Consider the following 9,213-nt stretch of genomic DNA (forward strand, 5'->3'; position numbering starts at 1 on the left):
TCATTGTTCTAATGTTATGGATAAAAAGATGAAACTAATCAGAATAAAATGAATTACTGCAACAGGACTGTTTCACTAAGAATAACAATAATGTCCTGTCTATATTAGCAAGTTACACATTAGATGCTAAGTAAAGCAGTAGCACAAACCCAATGCCTTTTATTAGCCTGTGTTGATGCAAAACATTAAGAGTTTAACATGTTTATTGACTGAAATTAAACTATCATTAGACATATAAATATTTCTCTTTGAAAAAGTCTAAGAAATGTACACATTTGTATTAATATTGCGTAAAAACAACAGTTGTTTTAAACATTTCTTAAAAAAACAAAACAAAACGGGTGATTGATTAGCCCTTGGCCTTGTCCAGTTTAATAGCAGCTGAAAAGCACAAGCTGTCTGTCAAACTGAATGCATGCATGCGATTTTTATGTCGCCTCATACTGTCGTTGCTTTGCAGCGACAGGCTTAGTGTCCCGGTGAGGCGTGACATTGAGAGCCCGGCGCTCGCAAACATGCCACAGAAACATTTAACCCCTTTAAACTCAGCCCAAAATGGATTCATGTATTTGCGGCATCGAGTGTGCGTGGGTGTGTGGGCGTGTGTGGGTGGGTGTGTGTGTGGCTGGTATGTCTGCGTGAGCGACACAGTCCCTCCTGCAGGAGAAGAGGCAGTTGTACAAAGGCTGTGTAAGCACAGACGCGCTGACAGCACTGATCGCCTGCTCGTGTGTGTATGTGGATGTGTTTGGGGTTGGATAAATTTTGCCTTTCTGCTCTTGTTTCCTCTTCTTTTCCTCCTTTTCCCTCCCTCTCTTGTTCCTCCATGCCACACCCTCTCTCCTCCCATTATTCCCATTCTGCACTAGAGGGCTGTCAGTGAACCCTGAACGCATTAGGCTGTCTGCTCCATTGTTTGTGCTGTTTCTCTGTTCCCGTGCCCCACTCTCTCCCAATATTTGTTTTCATTAATCACAATGGGTGCCTGCTGCGGGTGTCTTGATGGCATTTTTTTCTCTCTTTTTTTGGTTTGTCTTTTGTTCCGCTGCCGCAGAATTTGTCTTTAGTCGCTGGCGTTCCCAGTTTTGTTTGTTAAGTTTCACGGCGTTTGCGTTGGCACACGTGTGTGCCTAAATGTTCGACGGCACATATGTGCGAGCACACCAACGAGCGGACAAACGCAGAGGTGGGGACAGAAAGAACATATCACACATTATGACACATCCTTTCTCCTTTCATGTTGTGCTTTCATCTGCGCTCATTACAGCTGGTTTTTGTGAGACCGGGGGACACAGAATGGACACGTCTGTAGTTACGATGCGGCAAGCATACACACACACACACACTCGCGCGTCATGTACTTTTCTGTGGAACACACACACAACGCTCTGAGTTAAAGTCCAGTTCCAGTCCGCCGTTTCTCCTATTAATAGGTAATTGCTTTGCATTATTTAACTTCACTATACGGTTAGAGAAATGGAAAGAGCATGTGATTATCTGTGTGCACCAAAATGGCCAGCTAGTGGGGAAAAAAGACAATTTTACATGACTGAGTTTAATCATTAAAGTTCAACTCGGTGCAAAAGAACATTTAGTGACCACACAGTATCATGAAGAGCAAACAAAACAGCAGACAGGTCGGAGATAAAGGTGTAATGACATTTGAAACAGGGTTGGGATAGAAATAAAAACTGTAACCTAAGCGATGAAGATTTTGAAAGTACTGTTCTACTAGACATAAAAAATATGTTAGCTGTCCTCTCCACTAGTCTAACTTTTATGGTAAAAAGCTATTGCTGAATAATAAAGGTAAGAAATCTATTTTGCTAAAGATTATGTTTGGGACAAACTAAACATGTGAAATGTGAATGACAGATTTTTTTTTTACTTTGTTTCAAACACATAAGCAATAAGTGTTAATCGAAGAAAAGTGAACTTAGAAAATGAACAAAATAAAACCATTATACAGTATTAATTAAACTTTGGGTTGTTAAACTTTGACAATATTGTTCTTCCATACACGGACATTCGTTAGTGTTGACTCTGTTGTTTTTTAGTGTTCATCTCTTTGTGCGTTGGTTTAGATTTAGTTTCCATCGCTTTTATGTTAGTGGGATCCTTTTGTGGCGTTTTTAGTTCACTCTGGGTTCATTTTTGTGTTTATTTGGCCCACTCTATCAGTTCCCCTGATCAGATTCTTCCTCCGCTGCTCTGTATTTCACTAAATAGTCACACCTCCTGTCCATGCCACACAGTTACCTTCCTAATAGTTTAAAAGCCAGTCGACTTATTTACCTCCTCACCAGATTTTTTTAGTCATTTGTTGTCCATTGGTTCTCCCATGCTCCTGTTGCTTCACTTGTCTACTCAGTTGTTTTCCTGTGCCTCCCGTGCCTGTTACTCTAAGTCCTTCCAGTAAATATTGATTTCCATCATGCAGCTTCTACGTATTTCCATCACCACTTCAAACAATGATTTAATCACAAAACAGAATAATTGACTTTTGTAACAAAATGTGTACAATTTCAAGGACTCTGAATACTTTTTTCAGGCACAGCAGATTATAGGAGACCTTACTCAGAAATATCAATTACAGCCAACTGTGATAAATCATAGTAAGAACTTGTCTACTGATGCATCATAAAAGCTGCATATTTATGAGCTCAAACCAAATATCTCCTCCTCTCCCTCGCCTCCATTATTAAGGATCTTGTTGGTTTGTTTGGCTCTGACAGGTGGTGCTGCCATAAGGTGGATAAATAAATCATCTTTGAAGGAATATAAAAACTTTCCTGCCTTCCCTCCTGATCGGTTCGTGTTGTGTTAGCATTCCCTCTTTCTTGCAATTACTTTCACCGGCTCATAGACTCTAAAGTCAGTCTGGTGTCAATGCTCATTGGTGAGCACAGTCATCATGCCTGGTATGTATTGATATGGCTGTTGTTAAATTTTCACCTGCTCTAAAGGATCAATTTCAATTAAATATCAAAACAGATCTCTTATTTTCCCCTACACCTCCTGTTATTCTGAAGTCTCTGAACCGCAGATTGTCATTTAGATGTTTCTTCTTCTTTTAGCCCTTACCTTTGTCTGAATGTCATCCTTTGTCTTATTACGTCCTTCGGTTTCTGCGTTCACACTGAGCTACAGGCACCGTTTGTGAGTGAGTGCGTTTCTACACGGGAACCTTTGCTGTATTCAAACCGAGTTGCCATGATACGGGGCGAAAAAAAATAAAAGAATCGGCAGAGTAAATTATTCTTCTTGACACCACTTAGACATGATAACATTCAAACATAATCGTACGTTCTTTGGTAGTGAATTTCTGAGCTATCAGTGAAAGTATAAGTAATGCTTTTCCTCAAATCAAAGAGAAGGTGGTATCTAAATGTGGAGCTACTCATCTTTTGGATTTTATCTTTTTTACCTGAGTTGCATTGTAGTAAACACCAAACTCCAGATGTTTACAGTCTTTTGAAAAATGAGTCATACCCCTCAAACATTTACGGACACTTCCATACCTCGGCGTAAGTTTAGGGATGCTTTATTAATTGATATGGGTGATTTAAGTAATAGATCAATACAAAGTTACAAGAGGAGAAGGAAATATCTAAGTTGTTAAAGTTTATAGGTACAAATTTGTTTTTAATACTATTGTGGCGCAATTTCGTACTGAAAGCATTAGTCTTTCTCTGAAAATATAGAAATGACAGAATGTTTAAGAAATCATTGTTCATGAGGCTCAGTGTAGAGCAGTAAACCATGTCATCTCCAGTGGTAACTGCTGAGAAACACATAAGTGTCTTAAATGCAATTTTAAAAAAATAAATTTGGGTAATTAATGAATTTACTTGATGCTACCTACTAACTCCCCCTGTCCTCCCCATTTCAAACAGAAAACCGGGAGATACCGACCGTCTCTGATGTTGGTCTGGATCTAATTAGCTGTAAAGGCCGTTCCGGGCAGCCGTTTTATGTTTTATTCCTGTGTGTTTGAAGTTTAACGGTACAGCTTGTTCAAATGCACCGCGTGTTGTCTGCAAGAATCCAGCTCTTCGTGAGCAAAGTTAATTTTTTTTACACTCAGTGCTCCAAGATGAATCGAGTGGCCTTGGTAGCTTTGTCCAAAAACAAAAAAAGTACACAAACTCAAGTGGACATGACACATTTAACAGCTGCAGATCTCGTCAAGCAGTAACTCAATACTTAATAGTCACTGCATCATTTAATTGGGTCCACACAAAACAGACCAAAGGAAAACATAGCTTCAGTGCAAACACACAGAAATATCTAAAAAGAACAACATAGTGTTTAGTAAATGTGGTAGGCTCATTCATTTCCTCATGTTAAATTACGCCTCGGTGGACTGACCTTTGACCTGATGAGCTCTGTCGTCATCCGTCTCCCAGGCTTCCTCAAGTGAAGGACTGTTGAGGCTGAGTCATTAAAGCTTCAGAGATTTAATGAATTATAAATCTCCCTAGAGATATTAAGCAGACCCTTTTCACGTGCAAACACTCAAATTACATCAATATACAGTTTGTACATTCATAAATGACCATTAATAATGGATGTGATGTCATTATCCGTCGGGGGGAGGGGGTAAGTCTGCAGCAATGCTTCAAATGGGCTCATTAATTGAATTTAGTTGGTAATCCACAATTTGTTATGTAGATTATCAATGGAATCTACAGTAAATGGTGTGACTAAACATTGACCTAAACTGTATGTTGTAGTTTCACCTAAAGTTCAGCAGTCACCCACTTCTAGATATGCATAGGAACAGCAGTTTGTTTTCACATCAATAGGATTGCACACGGTTTTAGGTATTTTATGTTTTTTGTAAAAGTTAAAATAAAAATGGATTCCTGCTGGAATCCATTTGATGCTACTAATGAAACACAAGTTAGCCTCAACATTAGCATTAAAAACTGAATCATTTTCTCTTTGATCATGTCGAGTTCACAATCTAAATTACTAACACTGATAAAAGCTACACTGGGTAGTTCTACACTAGTCAGAAACTTGGTAACATGAAGGTTTAGATTCGCAAAAAAATTTGTCCACATGTGAAAAGAGAAGCGTTAGAAACATATTTTAATAAAAGCATTAAAAAACACAGTGCAGTGGGAAAATAAGTATTTGAAACACAGTTGATTTTTCAAGTTTTTCCACTCACAAAAAATGAAGAGGTCTATAATTTTAATCTCAGCTACTCCTGAACTGTGAGACACAAAATGTACAAAACTAAAAAATAATAATAAAAAATAAATCCAGGAATTACAATTATGTGATATTTGAATGCTTAATTTGCACTTTAAAGTACAAAACAGGTTTTCAATCAATTACCAATCAGCAAGAACTCTGGCTCTCGCAGACTTGTTAATTTGTCTTTAACCAATTAATGTTCTCTCTGTTTTTTTACTGAAAAATATCCAAACCAGGTATAGTTCCCTTTGACCATGTTAGGAATGAAAAATAATATGAATGGTTTGAAATGTATATCTAAAAAATATTTAAATTTTTTACAATAACAAATGGAACTCACTCAGATGAGCAAAGTGCTTTCCACTAAATGATAAACATCGTTTATTTGAATATAACTTGCCACAGCATTACTCTAGTGCAACATTTGTAATTTTACTTTTGTACAATATTTAGTGTAAATGCTGCATCTTAATATTTTAGTGCAATATTCATGAGAGAATAGCCCTTGTCATCTAATCAAGTTGAACATAAAATATGTAGATGCAATGCCCCTGTAAAGTACACATTGATATATTGGTACAAGGTTAATTAGAGGAATGCATAAAGTGCTGAGCTTGTGAATTAAGTGTTTGTTCACATGACTTTCTTGAACGTCAGTCATAAGAGTAACATAAAACATCAAGATAACATCCACAGTAGAGACCTTCATTAATATGAATAACAAAACCAGGAACTTTTATTTCAGTCCCAATGTCATACAGAAACACTCAAAACATTTTGTGAGAAGGAATTGTCTCAAAAGTTACTATGAGCAACACAGTGTGCTCACATGAATTAAAATCTTGCACTGTTGTAGGATTAATTATTTAAAAATGACACAAATTGATTTTCTGGATTTTTTTTTCCCAAGATGTCTCTCAGCTACAGTGTACCAGAGACACATGAAAACAACGACAAATCTCTACATTGTTTAAAAATGGGGAAACCTGACAAATCATGACTAGATCAAATGCTTATTCCCCTCACTGAAAATAGGATGGTCAAACCTGGAATGGATTATTATACACAGGCTACAGATTTTACCTAAAACATTCCTAATCCCAGTGTTCTTTCTTCTCTTGAGACACTTGAACATAATCAGAAATTAGTGAAAACAGTTTTACAAATCCAGAGATGGATTTCAACTCAAAAGAAGAAGAAAGTATTTTTCTTCCAAAATTCTCTGGCATTTTTCTTCTGATTAATGTGCATACAGCGGCAATAAAGAAAATATGAGTGAACGATGTTTCACTCTGTTGAAACATAAAAACGTGAGATGTGGATTCCTTTATTTCCGGTAAACAACAAAACATGATTTTTCCATTTCTATTATTATAAAAAACACAACCGTTTATTTATTTGTTTTAGCCTTTTAATTGAGCTCAAATTTCCCCATAATGCATCATACTAAACTTTGGCAAACAAAGTCAAAAGACCTAAATAATGTATTTTGTTCTCTCTCTCTCTCTCTCTCTCTCTCTCTGTCAGTCATTGTCCTCAGTCGTCTCTCACCCCTCCTCCCCGATGCAGAAATCCATAGCGTTGTAAATGAAGCTGTGAGGATCGATGCTGCAGGCAGGGTAACGCCGGAACGCTACCACCAGTGTATTGCTACAATGATCTAGTGGTTAAAAACACATTGGAAAACAGAGAGGGGAAGATAGATCTGAGCCAGCTGCACGCCCACATTGCTCTCGCTGGAGACATCATCAAATTAAACAACAACTATGATGTGTTTCTGCTCTGTGCCCCCGCTGCCACGCAACTATGTTTCACCCCAACACACACTCCTCTCGTTCTCTCTTTGTTATTGACAAGCACCTCCACTGGGGTAGATTTATAATAGAATGCATGACATGATTTGTTTCAAGTTTAGGATGAAGGCCAATTAGTTTAACAAACAGGAGACAAATCTTGTTTGATAAAAGCTGATGTAAGGGCATGTGAAACACATCTGCTGGGAGGTATTTTGGAGATCGTAGGCAGACTCTGCTGAGACACTGATGTATAGAAACATGTATTTCATGCTTTTAGGGTGGATAGAGTTTTGAGTCCACCTTTAACACTTTTCAATTTGGACAGTCATGGTGTGAAAACTGAGACTGTAATTTTGAAATGACACCTTTACAAGCTAAAGCCAGCATGTTTCATTAAGCAGCTAATCGCAAACTGGCTACCTGAGCAGACAGCCCTACTATGCTAAAACTTTATTTGCTCTTCAGTGAAAAAAAATGTTTTTTTAAAGTAGTCACCGACTGTCTTAAATCTTGCTAAAAATGACCTTATTTGTGAAATTGTAGAAGTTATGTTATAATAATGTGATGGGGGGGGGAAACAAAACACTGATAAATATACCTTAACTATGCTTATAAGTACTTGAACATTCTTGTCTATTTTTTCAACGCTATATTTTTCAACACTTCACACTGAGCTGTGCACAGTGTGAAGTGACCCTAGAAAGGTTAATGGTTATTTTGTCTTTTTTTTTTTTGCTTTCCTAATTCCAGTTTAGCTGTTAACCTTTACTTTGACCCACTTGCAGGCTGGACACAAACAATATTTTGTGCCCTGACTGCAGTTGGAAGGAAGTCCTGCCTCTAAATGGTTTTCACTGGGCTACCTTCATGTAAAATACATATCTTCCTGTATTTGAATGATCATGTCAGATTTTAAATCATAATGATTTTCTAAATAGTTGCAATTATACCGAATATTATTCATACCCCTTATACTGGAGATTTAGGTTTAATGCAGTTTTTTTGTTTTGTTTTATTTTACTAATATTTATTGGCTGGACAATTAATATTTTGGAGTGGGCCAGTCAGAGTCTCAACTGCAATCTAATAGGGAATCTGTGGAGGGAGCTAAAGAGACAAGGAGGCCTGTGAAACTTAAAGACTAAAAACCCATTAACAAAGATAAGATGTCAAAATATCAGTGGAAACAGCAACTAGAGATAGTATTGATTGCTGTGACATTTATAATGATGATTCACTGATTATTAAGAAAATAATGTTTGAGGTCATATTTTTGAATGTAAATTGTAACAAATGTTTACCTTAACAGTTTATGAGATTTTATAAATGGCTTTCTACTTACTAGCAAAACACGTTAGATAATATTGTTCCAAAACAAGTCTGAGTTTATGTGTTATGATTATTGAGTTTTGTTATTATTGTTCATATGTTAATAATCTATTTGGTGAAGTTAAACCTGGTAACACTGTTTGTCTTTAGTGCGATTATTATCGTTTATAGTTTTTAGATAAAAGGCTTTCTTTTATTTCAGTTTTATAGCCATTGGTTACCATGCACTGTAAATATTAGGTATGAATCATAATAGTTTCCTAAGATCATGATTTCTGTTGTGTTTCCAGTTCTTCCTGGTAGGTGACCTTTTGTTTCACCTCGTTGTATTTTTCATCCAATTAACCTCACTCTCACCTCTGTTTGTGTGTCACCACAGCAGTGCTCTAGATTAAAGAAAACCCTCAACTCTGCAGTAAACAGGACACAAAGTTTCATGCAGAGACACACATGGACAAGCTTGGGCAACCCTTAATAAATAAATGAATGAAATAAATGAAGTAAAAATAACATGAACCATGTGTTGTGACTTTTTTGCATAACCAGATGCTATTTAAAAGCAAATCTGTTGACTTTATGTGCTTTTTACCTTTCTTTTGGTGGACCAAATAACAAAAACCCATCTTGAGACACACCAGTGAGGATAAGGGTCATGTCTCGCCCCTTGTCCGTGTCCTGCCAGGAAGATTAGTCCTCTCATCCTGGCTCGTATCAGCTCTGATCAAAAGCAAACAGCTCGCAAACACTCACGCTCCATCTATCAAGCACAGTCACAGGCACAATCTCTTCTCCTTGCTGCGAAGATGTGATCACAGACCCCAATCATGTTACTGCCACGGAGAAATGCTTCTTTGTTGTTGTTGTTTGTTTTTTTTAAATC

General features: G+C 37.1%; 1 long non-coding RNA gene across 2 annotated transcripts; it reads left to right on the forward strand.

Annotated features, from left to right (window-relative positions):
• The first annotated feature begins 966 nt into the window (after positions 1 to 966).
• LOC111606958 lies at positions 967 to 8,797 on the forward strand. Of its 2 annotated transcripts, none has more exons than XR_002752281.1 (3): positions 967 to 1,186; positions 6,736 to 6,827; positions 8,713 to 8,797. It is a non-coding gene; the product is annotated as an uncharacterized LOC111606958 (long non-coding RNA). The 2 variants fall into 2 exon arrangements; XR_002752282.1 differs by lacking the exon at positions 967 to 1,186 and adding an exon at positions 1,275 to 1,433.
• The last annotated feature ends 416 nt before the right edge of the window (positions 8,798 to 9,213 follow it).

The sequence above is a fragment of the Xiphophorus maculatus genome, chromosome 23 (assembly GCF_002775205.1).
Source record: "Xiphophorus maculatus strain JP 163 A chromosome 23, X_maculatus-5.0-male, whole genome shotgun sequence".
Classification (NCBI taxonomy): domain Eukaryota; kingdom Metazoa; phylum Chordata; class Actinopteri; order Cyprinodontiformes; family Poeciliidae; genus Xiphophorus; species Xiphophorus maculatus.